The sequence below is a fragment of the Glossina fuscipes genome, unplaced genomic scaffold (genome assembly GCF_014805625.2).
Source record: "Glossina fuscipes isolate IAEA_lab_2018 unplaced genomic scaffold, Yale_Gfus_2 42, whole genome shotgun sequence".
NCBI classification, from domain to species: domain Eukaryota; kingdom Metazoa; phylum Arthropoda; class Insecta; order Diptera; family Glossinidae; genus Glossina; species Glossina fuscipes.
The window spans coordinates 1,341,684-1,360,362 of record NW_023998426.1 but is presented as its reverse complement, the minus strand read 5'-3'; the positions used below and the strand labels follow the sequence as shown (position 1 = coordinate 1,360,362).

Sequence of the window (18,679 nt, the reverse complement as noted above, 5' to 3'; positions counted from 1 at the left end):
ATAAAAACTTTACCGTAGAACTCTTTGTAGAGACTAAATAAACTTGAGATACTTGAGATAAGCGTTAATAAAAAAGCACACACATCCAAGTTAATCGAACGAATCTCCACCCATGTGGTCCAACTGACCCCTTTTTAAATAGAAACGCGTTCTTATTTTAAACAATTTTATTTTTTATTATTATAAAGTATTGACAAGGAAACATACCGCACTTAGCTAGAACTAAGGCTATAAAACTACCTCAATAATCATTTATATACACATATCGTTCTAATAAAATATGTTTACGTTGTTTACGAAAAAATGTGCTTATATTACCTTTATAAAGGATATGCTTACATAAGCGTCTGCAATGAATGCTGAATTGCGGGCGCATGCATTAACCTGCATTAGCTAACCCGTTGTGGGATCAGAGTTGAGACCACTATGGAACCGAACATTGTTAACTTCTATAATTCGATGATGGTTACAAATACATCAGAAGTGAAGTCATTAAGAAAGATGCTGCGGCATTTTATTAGTCTCTAGTCCAGTTTGCACATATTGTGGCACATGAACAGAAAGCATATTGTAGTGTGATCGCATACTATCGTATGCATCCACTTGAAGTGTGACAAAATTATGCCACTTCAGCATAACCCTTTTGATAAATTCACTTCGCAGGTAAACAGTGATAATTCTGTTTATATAAGAATAATCTAGTGTGTGATAAGGATAATTTAGTAAGCAATTACAATCCTGTTTAGAATAAGATAAGAATAGTTTAGTGTAAAAATGTAATATAAATAGTGCATAAGAAAATAAAGAAAATCAGTTCTCATCAGAGTTCTCATAAAGCAATTCAAGCTAGCGTTTTACTCGCTAAGAACACAAGGCGTTCAATCCGCCTGAACCATCAAGATTAGTGACCGTCTTATGCCGAGACACTTTGGCATTATAAAAGACGGATAGACTTGGCGTACTGCAGCCGAGTAGCATAGGGCTTAAACAGATAACATAAACTCACGATACTACATCAACTTTATTACAATATAAAGGGATACAGTAAGGGGATAGTGGCGATGGCCCAATTCTGAAGTCAATTCGTCCATAGAGCAGATTGATAAGTGGCATTGTTTAAGTTCATACGAGCAAAGATTTTAATTTTCGCCTTATATCGTATTATAAAACCTTTCTTGATGTGCTGTGTTGTGGCCGATGTTATTTCCCCAAAATCAGTAATGCTAACGAACTTTTGTTCGCGAACTATAACGGAGCAGCTATCAAACCAAATTATACTTATACTTTATTATTCTATTGTCGTTAAGAAAACATTCAATTGATATTTTACTTACAAGGTCCACATTTGGCGATATGGATGACGCTCGAGACTCGTTTTCTCTTAGCATCTTACTATGATCAATTGGGTATCAAATAAAAGGAAGGCAGAGTGGAAAGCGAATTAACTATCGCGGGCGTCACGATTCGATTGCAGCTCAATGATATTCGCTTAGTGTTATTCGCATTTGCGGTATAACTTGATTTTTCCTAATTAAGATCATAAGCGAATATAACTACTTCGGAAATTGTTCACTTTGCCGATTAACTTTATTAAAAGTTTAATGCTAATGAAAAAAATAATTTTAAATTTCTTGTTCTATCGTGTGTTTCATTAAAAAGTGCTTAACACATAAGACAAGGGTTTATTATATTTATTATACCAATCAACTCTGAATCGTTTTTAGGTTGTCTGTCTGTCTTTCGGCCTGATACAGTCTGCCGTTCAATCGAGAGGCCCGACGTCGGATCCGGTTTTAATGCCACATTGTCGATCAACTCTTATATGCATACTGTTGCCAATTGTCTACGTTCCAGCTTTACTTAACTTTCAAACTAGGTGTTTAACAAAATTAAACCCGAAATAAAATTGGTAACAATATGCATCTAAGGGTTAAAAACACACTATGGAAAGGTTGCTACATAAAAAGATATCAGGTTTTGAAGATACGATCGCAATTACATCGCGATGCATTTAAGAGTTAAGAATAGGCTAAGAATAGGTTAAGTAAGTTACCTTATGACTTTGACGGACGAGCCAGATATGTTTAATCTCATTCGACAATCGGAGATCGGATAATCCGGGCATATGCCGCCGATTAGACTAAGTTCTAATGCTAATTAGAATTAGAGATTAGGGAAGATAGAAAGGCAATTTTCTTGTAAGAATCATGGTTTACCACTGACCGTTAACAATTAGATCAAATTTTACGTCCTTATATTACATGCAGCATTAGGTTTGTATCAAGGTCGTCACACCGGATAAGGACTCTCGCGAAAAGCAAGCGTTTATGTGACAAAAAGAACAAAATTTTACTACCTTACAATGGAAATGTGTAAGGATTAGTAATATCTTTGGCAAAGAAACTAAATTTTTATAAATCTGGAACACATCAGTTCACGGTTTAGTCTTGCTGTCGTAGAAGGGCTTGAATGGAAAGTAGAACGTTGCATGAAAATAAGTTCAAAAGTTAGATACGGCTGGGGTCACATCTCGCATGCCTATCGCCATTAAAATCTTTGCGATGCGGATCTTTGTGAATGCGATTAAATTTATCTTCCACCTTTCACTGAAGTAGAAGGTATTGTTAAGGAAAAATAAACCCACTACGTCGTGATCACCATAATTAATTTAGAATTAAAACACTTAGCTTATCGCATTCTACTCTCCGAGTCCTTTTGTTTGATACACATATCGGTGGTATTCTTAAAAATAAATTAATCCACCAAGTCGTGATGTCTTCTATATTTATTTTAGAATTATCTTTTAAATATTCCGTCTTGTTTACGTTATGAAACGTGAAAAAAAATTTAATCAATTTGTTATAACTTTGAATAGCAGGGTTTTCCGAAAAGTAAATGTGGAAAATTTTATCCTTCTATCTATCTATCTTTTATAATTTATGAGTAACGAGCAAAAAACCAAAAATTTTTCTTTGCGAAAGGAAGTTGCGTTCAGTTTATGCTTCACTGCGGCTTGTGCTCGAACAGGACACAAATCGACGAATGGACATATGGACAGAGATGGCTTAATCGATTCAGAATTGCGCACTGATGAAGAATGTCTACGCTCTTTAGAGTGCCTGAAGCTTTCCTTTTTATGCTGCGAACATTTTGATGTAAGTATTTTATGTGTGTAGGTATGTATTTTATTATTATTTCAAGATTTGTATTTTATCATAAAAATAAATGAAGAGTTGCCTTCGGCGAAGTGACGTAAGACAATTAACGGCCAACCTTGACAACTGAAAATTTTGTACTTGTACATAACAAACCCAATAATAAATTTTGCTTGATTTTTTTCATTACTTTTTCAAGATTTCCTTTTTTTGATTTTAAGTAAACGTAGAAACGTCCTTAGGTAAAAGATTCATCATATGATCAACTTTATATGTATAAACTAAACAAAGAAAATAAGGAAAAAAATACGCCAGCGCACATGTACTCATATTCAGTACATTAGTCGCGTCTCGATATATGTGACAGCTAATATACATCACGTATAAGCAGCTTGTTAGTCGCGAATTACAAACACTTTTTTAATTTCACTTTAACTCCCAGATTTAAATAATCTACACACACTGCTATGCTATATTATACTACAGTAAATGTATAGAAGAATGCGTTGTATAGTAGTAGTACCTTGGTGTAAAAAAAAAACAAAATATAAAAATAACAGTAAATGTAAATTTACACGTTCATCGAGATAAAATTCTGGTTTAACACATATTGCACTGTTACGCTATTAAACGGAAGTGCGTTCGCTTAGATAGGAAAGTGTGTAGTAAGCAACTAAGAGAAAGTTTCTCTACATATATGCATACATCGTCTCTGCATATTTGTCCCTAAAGGGAAAGCAATTTTAAAAAAGATTTCGTAAATTTCTCTTTTTTATATACAATATTTTTATACGAAGACATACGCCGGAGATTATGTATACTTTTGGTTTTCCTTCATCTCTTTTTCACCCATTATTATTACAAAAAAAAAAAAATTGTTTTTATAATAAAATAAGAAAAAGCAAAAGGAAACAAAGTTTATTAATCTTAAAGTGAATCAGGGAAGGAGACTACTTCATGTTTAAATACAACATCGCAGAAAGGAAAAATAAGCGTCATTCAGAATGAAAATCTGAATCAGTCAAGCCAACAAGCGTGTTATCCATGCACTTCGACAACTCTTCACCGCTTCATTTTCATTTACCATTAATTCGCGGGCATTTCTGTAAACTCTGCCTTGATCTTCTTCAACATTTCACGAACCTTAGAGCATCCCATTGCCTGTTCTCTCAACTCTCAGCTTTCCCATTCCAGCCGTCCTGCAATCCTGTAAACTACCAGGTATGCACATAAGAAACACGGGATATTTATATAGGAAACATATGTTTGTTGTTTATTATATTCGAAGTATTTCGAAGTATTGTGGATGTCAGATCAAAAAAAAAAACTGTTACCCTTTTGAGACAAAGCAGTCATCGAGCCATCTTCGTAACGATTTCGTCAAAAGCAATTTTATGAAGATTTCGTAAGAAGTGAAGCGCTGCTCAGCAAGTGCGTGGGCTATCGACGCAAACATATAGTAACCGAAAGGACTCGAGTTTAATGAGTAAGCCGCATAAGCTAGCATATCCGACTTGAGTGCTACCAATCTATCGCGAAACGGTTTGCCTATGGACGGATGGGTGGATGACATGGAAAAAAAAGATCTTTAGTTGCTTTTTTTGATATTTCTTTCCTCTTACGAACAGCGAACGGTTCGTCCGAAATTAACTGTTTCACCAGCCTTTAACGGCTAATCACAGATTGCCCTCTTCTGGGCCCACTAAACCCCGATTATTTCTTGGAGTCTCCATACCGATCAACCATATGCTCAAAATCGCCGGCATTTAAAAACAATGTGCTTCATCTCCCTGATCTACCTAGCATCAGTATGCAGAGAAATAGATCCATACATATAACTACTATTAGAGAGGAAATGTGAAGATTCCTATACTCATGTTGTCTTTCGCTGTGCGTGTATCATAAATACAAGGATTGAGCAAAGATTGAGACTTTTATGTCCTTCACTATCGTATTCGCGAATAGTTGCTTCCCATATGACGTTACCAAAAGGAAATGAACTGAAAACGGATCAAATTATATTAGCAGGAAACTTTTTCTGTTTATGAAATCACTCATGTGAATATGTATTTTTCTTATACCAATTCAGGCCTTATCTTCAGAGTTTATTGCAAGAAAAAGCTTACAAAGGATCAGAACTAGCATTCTATAGTAAGCACAAGACGTCTTTAAAATAGCACATTCTATTCGGGAAGGCATATTCGTGTACGGTTTTCAATCCACGTGCATAGCAATCGAATGTTTGTAGCTTCTATATAAGTCGTTTGGATGGATAGCCTTCACGTTGGCATAAAGTTTTAAAGTAAATATAGACTACGCTTATTATTTTCCCCATCAATTGGTTAATAATTCGAAGAGTAGACGAGGAATACATACATAGCTTTATTAATTTTTAATATTTTTTATACCTAGCATCGAAGCAAGAAAGAAGCTTCACACACCCTCCAAATCAGTGTCAAATTCTAAATCGACTTAAGCATGTCAGTCTGTCCCTTCACTCACATTCTAAGATGGCGATAGAAGTTCCCACATATACTCCGTGGCTGCTCCTACGTTATCTATGAGGAAAATGAAAGAAGTCGGCTATGCCCACCCAATAACATAAATTATCAAAATTTTATCTATCGTCGATCATTGTCTCTTGTTTTTCTGGGGCACATAAATCGATCCATTCAAGGTTTTTAAAAGACTACATTGTATACACTTGAGTTGTACTCTGGCGTACATTGTAAAAACAGTGCTTTTTGATGGCAAAATCCTACCCTGCAAGAATAAGGAAAATAGCGGAAATTTAATTTATTCAATGTTTCAATATTTACAAAAAATGCAGAGCTTTCTCCGCAGCTGTGTTTCTTACAGAATTAACAAAAACAAATAAGAAGATTATAATCGGGCAAGGCCGACGGTTAGATGCCGTACACAACATCGTCGATATCTATGATCTCAATGAAAATTTTCTCATCGTTGCATTCAATTCAGCTTTTTACGAGGTGAGAGGCATGTTAATCCAATGTGAATTGTAATTGTATTCTACTGCTTGGAACAACTACTTAACAACACTATCCAGGATTTTACGTTTCTGCATAGCCAACAGCAAACTTGATCTGATTTATTATAGTAAAATTAATAGGAATATTTGGGGAAAAGTTGTTTTTAGTTTTTCCTATTAGCATGGAATTCGTCTTAAGGGGATTATAGCCTGCTTACTAAACTCGTTTTCCTAACCATATTTATAGCCATTAGTGTCAACAAGTGTGCAACACCCAGAAGTAAGCTTCAGAAACCCCACTGATTTAAAAGTGTCCATCTGTCCATGTTTGCGATGTCTGTTGCAAACATTCTCAAAAAAGTGGCCATCAATTTCCAACTCAGGTTGGTGTCGAAGAAGGGCCAAACCAATTGAATGACCCGCCTTGAGTACCACATGAACTGAGGAAACCTCTGTTTTTCAAACGGAATAAAAAATTCGTTTTCTGCTCACTAAAAGTAAAGCAGATAAACAAAAAAATTCAAACAATATTGTAGTACCCTCCCAAAAATGGGGGAAATGGACCATGTCCACCCCAAAATTATCGTGTATCAAAATTTAATTTTTTTTTCAATATGTTTATAACGCACAGAAGCACGCTTCATAAATAATTCTTGGCCAATTTCAATTCGACATGCATCTGAACATGTCCATTTATTCGTCTGTCCATACGTACGTCTGCTCAACTCCAGTAACTTTTGTTCGCAAAAGTGAAGATATCGCTTATAAATTTGCAAAGCAACTCGAAAATTTCTCAAGCCAGTTAAAAGATCTGCCTATCACGTCCACACGCCCTTGCGACAGAAATTGTGAACAATTTTGCTTGTTACTCATAAAGTACAACACATTCACTATATAAATTTTTGCTTTTATTCTGACAATAGACAAAACCAGCCGCGCCCATCCAATATGAGATAATGAAAATTCAATTCTTTACCTTTTGTTTCAGTCTTTTCTAGGATAACGGCAGTGGATATACAAAAAATTCAATAATAACCGAATATAATTTTCGTACTTGTTTTGTTTTACAGTTCTATACCGAGGACGACGTTGTGTTTTGTCATGGCCTCTGTGAAGGAATAAAAAATTCAATCATGACCGAATATAATTTTCTTACTTGTTTTGTTTCACAGTTCTATACCGAGGACGACATTGTGTTTTGTCATAGCCTCTGTGAAGGTATCTATTGGTTGAAAACTATTCGTTCAATCTTTCGACACGCTAACATAGTTAGTATGTTTTGCCCTTCACCCGATGAGACGGAATCATTTGAGCGCTTACATGATTTTGACTCGTTATGGTACGCGGAAGAACTCAAATCTTCACAAAACGATTCAACCAAAATTGTTAACTTTAGTGTTAAAGGGTTTTATCCTCGGCTATAGTAGTTGTTTCACATGCACACGTACTCTTTATTTATTTATTTATTTGAACGTTGTTAACGAGTAAAAATATAATCCAAAAATTCGAGCGAAAAAATATATGGAATAAGTAACTTCACAATGATCTCACATCCTTTCTCAAGTGCAAGTAAATCAATGAATTTTAACCTATTTGCTTGAGGCGAAAACTTTAAGCAATAGTTACGCTCTCGGACATGAAAAAGCAACACGTTTTTGTTGCATAGATTCAATTACATCAGTTTGAGAACTGCAACCGTGGGATCTAGTGATTTAGCAAGGGATGGATCTTTTTATTTTTTTTAGGAAGCGTAGGAAGGGATGATGTAAATTCAATCCCGACTTTGGAGTCGGCACAACTTTCACTTCATTAAACCTAGTGATGTTTTTCAGCATGAAATTCTCAAAAAAGCTCCTTAAAAAGTATAGATCAACGTCAAAGATAACTTTCGGTGGTCGACGTGAGTACCTGTACAGATACTTAACCTCACAGTGCCCGCTGACATTTGGATTATTTATACATAAGCCGACACCATCTCTATGATTCAGATACCTTAACTACAGCTGGAGTACCAAATTTATTTAAAGGTTATGGGCAATTAAATCCATTCTGAGGAATGTCAAGACTTATTATTTCCTCCAATTATTCGCTTTAGGACTAATGAAAACCACAGCCACCACGATAGTCACCGAAAGGCAGCAATCAGAATTAACTACAAAAATCCATCCCTAAGGACTTGCTCTACTTATGGTTAAGTAGGAAGTGGGACCCTCATCCCTGTGACTATAAAGCCTTTAGCATTAATTTACGCGAGCATACTCACAACTGGCTGTGAATCGACTATGCAATACTGGTTAGCCAAATCCAAACTATCCTTTCTCAAGATATATATGCGTTCGTGAATACAGCTAACATGGCATGCTCCGTGCTCTCGACTACTACTACATCAACGTACTTTACAATCGAAAAGAAATGTTTTTTTTATAAAGAAAACAAAACTACTTCCACTAAGCTATGTGTGAGAAAAACGTGCCGCCAAGTTATAGATAGTCAAGCCTTAAACCGTTCTTCGCCGATTAGAGACTGAAGTAAAGTTAGCCCCCCAAGTAACCACATTTTTTTTATGGTTCATGTCTTCGCTAAAAATGTCTTTGCTGAATTACAATGTATTGCGAAATGAATAACAATAAAGTAAAATAAGTATTAAAATTAAATAATCTTAGCGACCGTACACATATAAAACATACTAAGTCGCTAATTACGAACGCAAAACCAAAAATGGTTAGTTATTGCTAGTAAATCTCACGCAAAGGTACGTTACAAATGAGTACGTTAAGATCGTGTTATAACTATTTTTAGACTACAGTTTTTTGGTTTGTCTTAAAGGACGCTAAAACCTACCAGAAAAACCTAACTTCATTACCCCGTATAGGGGACATCACTTCGAAATTCGCCAAAATGTGGTTGCTCGGGAGTGAAGATAGCCCACATTTTTGTCTTCGCTAAAATGTGGGCTAGCTACAGTGGGCTAACTTCACTTCAATGATTAGAGAGCGTTACCAGAGATCACCACGTAGAGATGAGTTTCCGCACATCTATGCCCTCCTCTCTACACATAATTTTTATCACCCAAGATCAACGTCGCAATCGAATTCCGTTCAATTTGTTTGCCTTTCTGCTCTCGGCATTATTCAAGTCGTAAAAATTTAAAAAAAAATATTAAAATTGATGCTGTTAAAGTAAGCGGATTATTTTCTTAAATCATAAGCTGAACTGCGTTTACAATTTTTTATGCCCATCACCGAAGGCTGAGGGGTATATTCATTTTGTCAAAACGTTTGCAACGCTCAGAAGGAAGCATCAGAGATCCCACAAAGTATACATGTATTCTTGATCAGCATCAAATCTTATAAATCGATATAAGCACGTCCGTCTGTCCGTCCGTCCATCTGTCCGTCTGACAGTCTTTTCGTATGTGTAATGCCTATTGTAAACATTGTCCGGGACGTAAAAATGAAACTATCGGCTTCAAATGTCGGGCCAAGTCAACCGAAGAACACGCCCACAACACCGCCTACACTGAGAACACCTTTGTTTTTCCAACGGAATGAAAAATTGATTTTTTGCTCATTACTCACAAACTATAGCGGATAAATGTACACAAATTTGAAAACATATGCCATGGGCGATGATATAGGATTTGTGCGCAAAAACGGAAAAAAATAACGACATCTACCCAATAATATAGTGTACCAAAATTTACTTCTTTTTTCAACAACTTTATAGCGCGCAGAATCAAGGTTCGAAAGCCCCGTAAAGTGCATAAACTGTTGGTCAGTTTCAATTCTTAATTGCACGTAGACAGGTCCGCTTATTCGTACGTTCATCTGTCTGTTTGCGACAGGTTTAATGTTTGTAATAAACTTTCTCCCGTTAACGAAAATGAAGATATTGCCAAAAAATTTCTAAAAGAATTTGGAATTGACCTAAACTTATCAAAGGACATGACTACAACGCCCACATAACTCTACGACAATAACTTTTATTTTCAAAATAGAAGAAATCAACTGCACCCTCTCCATATTGTAGCGCATGAGAGTTTTGTCCTTTTACTTCTTTTGCCGCTTTTTTTGGATAAACGTTGATGGGCATAATAGATTCGATGTGGACCGAATGCTTTTTTAATACATATATCCACAATGTATGCTGATACTATCAGCCATTTTTCATTTGCAGTTTATTTGTGACAGATTCAAAGATTACTCACGTTTTGTAATGCTTGGCGATTTTTTGCAATCTCTCTAAATCATGAAAAAACTCTCTCTTTTCACGTGTGAACTGGCGCATTATCTTGTTGCAATATCTATAAGCGGTTCTTCCGCAGCTCCGCGCGTTTTTTTCGTATAGCTTAACACAAACGGCACATAACCTCAAGCTAACGCCCCTTATTGACTATACGACCTTCTGGCAACAACTCACGATACACCTCGTCATTGCAATGGAAAAAATGAACAAAACCTTGACATTTGACCGAACTTGAGGGTGCTTTTTTCACTTTAGGCCATTCTGGCCGCTTCAATTGGGATGATTGAGTTTTAGTTTCGTCGTTGACATTATTCAACAGCATCAACAACGTTGCCACACGCTTCTTGTCCAAAGCATCCAAAGAAATTGCATGGCATGAGTCAACCAACAGGGCGACATCCTCAGCAACATCTCTAATAGTAATTCGATGATTTTCTATAAAAATTTTCTTCGCTGCTTCATCGTTTATTATTGAACGTTGTCGTGCTAGGGCGTCCAGTTCTGTTCCTTCCGTGAAAAGCTTGTACCATTTATACATATTTTTTTTTTTTTTTTTTAGCTCAAAATAGACTCGTCAAATGCCACAGTCACTATCTTTTCACACAAAATTTAATACAAGTATCTTTCAAAATCGCCAAGCACATGCCATCTGTGGAAAACAAAATAAAGATCAAATCTATGTTTTTTTATTTTAGGTGGAAATGAAATTATAATTTCATTCTTGTTGTTTTCTTATACTCAGATATTTTATACATTTTTCTGCTTTTCTTGATAGAGTTTGCGCAAATGAAAATTAAAAAAAAAAAAACTGTGAACAACTGAAGCGAATTTACGCACACTTACTCGTATTAATGAAAATAGCAAAGAAAGCGAAGAAAAACACAAATGAGAAAAATACCTCTTTGTTAACCCATTTAGGTCGAATGGTTCGGAAACAATCCGTTTTTAAAAATTCTTTAGTAAAATCACACAAGTTTAGCGACCATATCATGGTATGCCAGTGAAACTAACATTGCTAAGAATAGCAAGAATAACAAATGAGAAAATTCGGTAATGACCGAATCTTTTATACTCGTCATCTTTCTTCTAATAGGCAGAAAAATAAAAGAACTGAATTTCCATCCTCTATAATAGGGGGTGGGCGCAGGTGACTTTTTCTATTTGCGAAACAAAAGTTTTTGTCGTATAAGCGCGTGGGCGTTTTGACATTTCGGTCACTTCCAAATTCTTTTGCAAATTTGTAGGCGACATCTTTGCATTTTTGCAAGAATGTTTACCACAGATGCTACATAGCGGGCAGACCAACGGATGGACAGACGACCGAATGGGCGAACATGCTTAAAAGGATTCCACATTTGAACCTGGCTAGGAATTTATATACTTAATGGGGTTTTTGAAGTTCACTCCCGCGCGTTATAAAAATATTGAAAAAAAAAAATTAAATTTTGCTACACTATAAAATGGGTTAGGCGTGGTTAACTTTTTCCATTTTCGTACAGGTACTACAGCGTCGCTCATAGAATATACAATAAAATTTTTGTGCATTTATTTGTTATAATTTCTGAGAAATGAGCAAAAAACAAAAACAGTTTGTTATTTCTTTTGCAAAACAAAGGTGCTCTAACTTTGCGTAGTACTGTAGACATGTCCGTCGATCGATTTGGCCCATTTTCCATGCCAACCTATGCGCAAGAACTTTCTATGCTTCTGCCAAATTTAAAGTCGATAGCTTTATTTTTATGACCAAGCCAATGTGTACAATACACATTATACAGGCGGACAGACGGACAGACGGACGCACGGACATGCTTAAATCGAATTCAGAATTTGATGCCAATCAAGAGTACATATATACTTTGTGAGGTCTCTGAAACTTCCATCTGGGCGTAGCAAACATTTTGACAAAATGAATATACCCTCCATGCTTCGTTGATGGGTGTAAGAAGAAGAAAAAACAAAAGTAAAAACATAGGCTTGGTTGCGGTTTACTTGCAAGAGAAAATTAAACGATACATACGGTTTTTTTAAATATGCAGAATCTTTGCTCATTTAATAAAGCGAAAACCACTCTGACAGGCTTTGCTAATAAAAAAAAAAAAAACAAAAAACAAAACTAACAAGTCGACAACGACAACAACAACGACTACGCCAAAGACTTGAGCATATGCCAGTTTCCTGTGATGGTAAGTACAAAATTTCATGTACGTTATTTGCTTGTGTTATGTTATATACGAGAATTCATCATTTATTTAAATATTTAAGGTAAAGAAAAGATAAGCAAACGAGAGCAGTGAAGTAAACGAAATAGTACGAGAAGTCGTTTTATAAAATGAAAACAAATAAGAAAATTAATTTCGATCGGGTCCGAAGCCTTTACACCCATCACCGTTACCCTAAAAAAAGCAAAAGAAGTGAAAGAACAAAAAGCGCCATGGGCTGGAATGCGCGAAACTGATTTTTTCAATTTTTAAAATTAGAGTTTTTGAGAGTTTGTCATATAGGCATGTAGGCGTTGTAGGCGTGACCTTTAAAAACTTTAGGTCAACTACTTTGGCAAACTTGTACCACAAATACTACAAGGTTACGCAAACAGACAGATGGAGACACGAAGAGGCGGACATGTTTAGATGCATTCCAAATTTCAAACTGGCCAAGAATTTATATACTTTGCGGGATCTCTGATGCTTCCGTCTGGGCGTTGCAAACGTGAATGAATATACGCCACGTCGTTCGATGATGGGTATCAAAATAGCAATAGACTTTGAAGAGAGGACAAGGAAATCTATAGTCGGCAGAAGAGTACATTTTGCTAAGCACCCTCCTCTTTCAAAAAGTTTTTGGTTTTCGCCAACATCTCCCCAATGACAGTTCGTGAAAGCAAGACTTTGTCAAAAGTAATCCATATGCCGCTAATGTCTTATTCCCAAAAACAAAAAAAAAATACACATACGCGTTTTGAAGGTATTTGCATTTGTGGCTATGATTTCTACAGACTCTAGCAGAAATTGAATTTGTTCAACTCATTTGAAAGGCATTTTCATACATAATAGATTCGCTTAATAGAGATGAATGTATGTGAAATATTCTTGTTTGGTCGCGTCACAATCTTTTTAATTAGACTGCTTTACAACGGTCGGCTGCCGTCAACATACCCAATTTCAAGCATCTATCAGAAAGGCTACACAAAAGAAATATAATAGTTTTTTAGGTTGTTTGAAAGGTATCTTAAGATAGATTCACGCGGCAACACAAAGAGGAACTTGAGATAGATCCGCATTTTATTATATGAGTCTGTTCAGAAGCATTTTCTGAATCGACCTAAGCTTGTCTGTCCGTCTGTCCACTTTTATATTTTGTTTTTTTGTGTTCAATCTAGACGCAACAATTTTTCAAATATTATGATGAAATTTGATACAGTGATGCGTTTTGGCCCTAGAACGAGCGCTATTGCAAATAGTTCGGATTGGATCTCTTTTTCAACAAATTCCGGCATAACGCCTCATTTTGAAAAGACGATCCGTGGATAACAGTAGGGTATCTACTGCATCACTATAGCGTTTTCATTTGTTTTCGAATACCAAAGTAAGTGCAATAGCAAAGCAACTTGAACAACAATACACTTTCTTTCGTTTTAATAAGTAATGATCGATCACAACGCCAGAATCAATTGAACTTGGAACATTTTACATAAATTGCATGATTATAAGCTGTGACCAGACATTATCAGCTATGAAGGAATACTTATTTAAACATTTGATTATTTCATTTAAACTTCTCACGCTCCAAACCCAAACCTAATAGATACTATGAAATTTTGAGCCTCTGGAAAATACAATGCTAAGCAGTTTTGTTTCCTTGTCTTCTACATGCAGTTTTCTTTGGTCACCAAATAAATAAATAAATGCTTCCATCCAATGTAAGCAAAAACTATTAAATTATCGCTGATCAATTTCTCTACAAATCAATGAACTTTGAAAGGAAAATTTTACATGTCCTCTTTACGAGTATGACTGACTGTCAAGCTTAAGAAACGCAATCAAATTTAAAGCTGTCAAAACAAACTAACCGATCTAAGCGTTGCAGTTAGCACTAATGCGTTTTTCTTTATAGTTATACTTGTTGCCCTTCCTTCGTCTATGCATCATTGAAACAAGATTCATGTATGTATGCGTTTGTGATGCGAGTATAGAGCTTTAAATTGAATAAATAAAATGAAATAAAACTCAGCCAATATGTGGTTGACACTTTGTTGAGTGTCAAGAGCATATGAGGCCACTTATGCATAGAATAATCGCTATTAAAATCGTGTAAGCAGAAAAATTCCTACATTATTGGCCCTTTTGTGCCCAATCACCCATTTTTCCTCATGCGAACATACTTCAAATACATTTACTTTGCACTCATTTCCTTTATACGCTTAAATATACATAAATTTTCAGTGATGTTACTTTTTTTATTACATACAGATCGACTCTGACAACTAAATGCTTTTGTAATTCACAGAAAGACTAGAATTGACATAGGGGGGACAAAAGAAAAAGGAAAACAATTTAGCTTTTTGTGCTGCAGCCATAGTTCAGCACTTTTATAAAATAGAAATTGTTTTCAGCCCTATTACGGGCTATGGGTGATGTATCATCATCTGTTCGAGAGTAATATAAAAGTATGTACAAATATTTGTATGTGTTCAGTGTATGCAGCTAACAAGTTGACCCTTCAAAGGTGGCATTGCAAACATTTTTGTTCAAAACATTCAAAAGAACTTTCGTTTTATTTTTCTTTTTTTCTTTTTTATATAATCATTTTTATGACATTTTTATGGGAGTCAGTTCAAAAGCTAAAAGTATTTTAAAAATTCCTTTATATGTAGTAACAGGACATAGAAATGTGTGATTATTATATGTTAAGCTTTTAAGGCACTTTTTAACTTAACGAAAAAAAAGAAAATCAAATTTAACTGTTAAATTTCAAGCAATACATGTTTCAGGGATTAGCATCAACTGCTATTGATTCTCTGTTTTTATGAATGTTAGCATCCCTTGTAAGTGATAATGAAATATGATCTAAGCGAATGAGATTTTACACTCTTTTAGTTCAAAGCAAGCTGCAAGCATACCTTGTATTTTATTGGAACTTCAATAATCTACAGTTCATTATGGATTATTACTGATGTCAGTTTTCTTAAAACTTTTATCTGACTGTATTTTGTGCCCATGATTTAGCTTAGATTAAGCTTAGAAAACAACCAACCGGAAAGCATGATATAAAGTCAATTATGTATATGCAATAATCAAATCGCATTCTATAGTGTAGTGTCGCGTCATATAATTTACAGTATGTAATATATAATATGTAGTACGTATAGCAGTATAGTAGTAATACGTAATATAGTATAGTATAGTATATTATGGCATAGTATAGTCTTTTACAATGACAACGGCGATAGCGCACCGTGGCCCTACACCGAGCTTAAACCATTCTAGAACCGCTTTCGCATTACCTCGAGATGTGCCCTTGAGGATTCTTGACCCTTATTATATCATTCTACCTTTCCCGTCCTCGCCTGAGGTTAGATGTTCGGCTGCCGCCTTTACATGGCTTTATATCGATTCATACATATTTTCTATCTTCCAGTGTCCATTAACATGAGTGCTAGCAGTTCCCTTGGCGTAATTGCGATTTCCACAGAAAAAGCCTCTGAAAGCCTCTTTCTCAAACATGCCCAAGTCGGACAGGCGAACACAGTGTGCTGCGCTTCGCCGTTTGTGGCCGTATGCGTTATCTGCACGTAAGTTGAAACGGCAATTGGATTAGAAAGAAACTAACTTTTCAGTGTTTCCTTCCCATCCAATGCTCTACGTTTGGGATTAGGGTCCACGTTTCTTTCGAGTCGTTTTTCCATTTGTGCTGCCGTTCTGTTAACATGTTCTGCCGCATAATAACCTTAAGTCCGCAGACATCGCTGTAATTTCGTTCACCAGTAGTCCTTTGCTCTGTTCCGCTATCGATATGTAACTACTATCTCAGTGGTGGCTTTTGGGTAACATTCTTGCTAAAATCGCTGCCACTGACATTGAAATTGCGCGATAAACTGATATCATTCTCAACGCGCATATACTTTAAAGCCCCTACCTTCTTTCGCAGAACGTGTTTCCTTTGTAATACCTTTTCTGCTCGAATATACGAGGCACACATCACTTGCTTGTATGCCACCCTACATATTGGCTTGAATGTTAGAATGTTAGTTTCGTATCTAATCGTGCTTGGAATACCTTTTTATTCGTCACCAGGATGGCTTCAGTTTTTCCGACGGCAAGTTTCAGTTTGGACTGACATAGCCACCTGCTTATTCGGCTTAAGCTATCGTCAGCCGCAATCTCTATTAGCGGGGTCGACGCTTGCTGCATAGTCAGAGCAATGCCATCCGCATCGCTACCCTTGGAATATCCTTGTTGAGCAGGCTCTCATAAGTGAGACTCCACAGAAATAGGATGGACCGATGGTCTCTTATGCCATCCTTTGTATTATACAATACACTTCTGTTACACGAGGAAGTAGCTGCCCATCATTTTAACGAAATACGCCTATTTAAACTTTTTATCATGATTTTACAGTCCGCCAGGTTAAAAGCGTTTATGATGTTCAACGTAATGACAACGCAGAATCCCCTTTCCTGCTTTGGTTTTCGGTACTGCCGAGAGCACTTCCTCAACAGCATTAATCGTCAATCATCCTTTGACAAGGCCAAATTGTTGCCTAGAAAAGCCGATAAACTAAGGATTTTTTTATATTCGAACAAATTAATTAATAAAATTTTCTGTTAAATTTTGCTTTTGATACCCAACACCACTTGCGATGCAGGGTGTTATTAAGCTTATGTGTATATATATAGCCCGCGGAGAAGGTTAAGACCCACCTTTTATTGTATTGATCGCTTGGGTATCACTCTCTGATGCTTGTCTGTCCGTCCGTCCATCTGACGTCTGTCCACATATTTATGTTTAATCTACAAGTAGAAACTCTTGAGACATTTTGATTTGAAATTTATTACACTGGCATGTTTCGAGCCAAGGTCGAACGCTAATGAAAATGGATTTGGTCAGGCCTTTAACGACCAATTTTCTTATAAAGCATTATTTTGAGAAAGTTACACGAAAAGATTACCCTTTTCACTATTTCAACTAACTAGCATAAACGGACATGAAATATTTGGATCGGATGGGTTGATGTGTTGAGTCCCCTCCAATGCAAATGTTCGATTCGAAGATTGCCTAATTTTTAATATTTCACCGCCATAACTAGTCCACGTTAACGTCAAAATCAACTTGAATCATGTAACGTCTATTTTTCTGCCCCGCCCAGTATAAGGGTTTTGGAAAACGGTTATATGATAAGAAAATCTCTTTTTTTAATACTTTGTGATGGAAATCGGCCCATAAGAGTACCAAATCTTGGTCGCGTGGGGTTTTCGAACTACGAATTCCACACCGCACTGTAGCACTCTACGAAAGCGCTTTATTTTATGTTCTAGTGTCTCAGATTGGTCGAATTAGTAGTCTCACATAAGTTTTAACTCAGACAAATCATAAACACGTTCGCCTATATAGCATTATACGCCAAAAAAGGATGAATAATAACAAAGTCTCTGACAAGAACATTAAATGATTTTGTCAAATTTTCAGCTGCTTACCTCACGTTTCGAGACTTCTTCAATATAAGGGCTACCGGAAAAAGGGAAAAAAATACGGTCTTCTTTGGGAACACAATGTAATTTTTAGTATGTTATCATGGAAATAAATTCAGTGTTGTCTTTGCCGAAGTGGGATAGAGTATCCGCCGTGGCAAGCCTTGCCGGCCTTGCGCGACTGTAATGTTCTTATTTGTTTCATATGGCTTAAAATAGCTGGAATCATAGTAGTATCGACCAGCAGTAGTAGGAATAGTAGTAGTAGTATAAGGTGACTGGAGAAGAAATTTTGATTTTATTTTTTTTTGCCCTAAACAAAGATCGATATAAATATATTATTATTATTATTATAATTTTGGACTAATGAAATAAATTCTTCGATTAAAAAAAAAGACATTGAGCAGTAACAACATAGGCTATCGGCGCTAATTTATAAAATACATTAGATATTGATCGTAGTAGTTTTAATAAAGCAATATATTGTATTGCTATTCTGTTCTGTAGCTGATTGTAGAATGTCCATAGGGTTAATTGTTCCCAATCCAATACTTCTAGCTAAAGTAAAGTTAAGGCAGTCACAGAGAATGCGCTTTATATTGAGAA

At 35.9% G+C, this 18,679-nt stretch overlaps 1 protein-coding gene across 1 annotated transcript in view; it reads left to right on the top strand.

Moving 5' to 3' along the window:
• Positions 1-18,679, top strand: part of LOC119637016 (kelch-like protein 2) — a 269,929-nt gene that overhangs the window by 198,218 nt on the left and 53,032 nt on the right. The gene's annotated exons all lie outside the window — the stretch shown is intronic.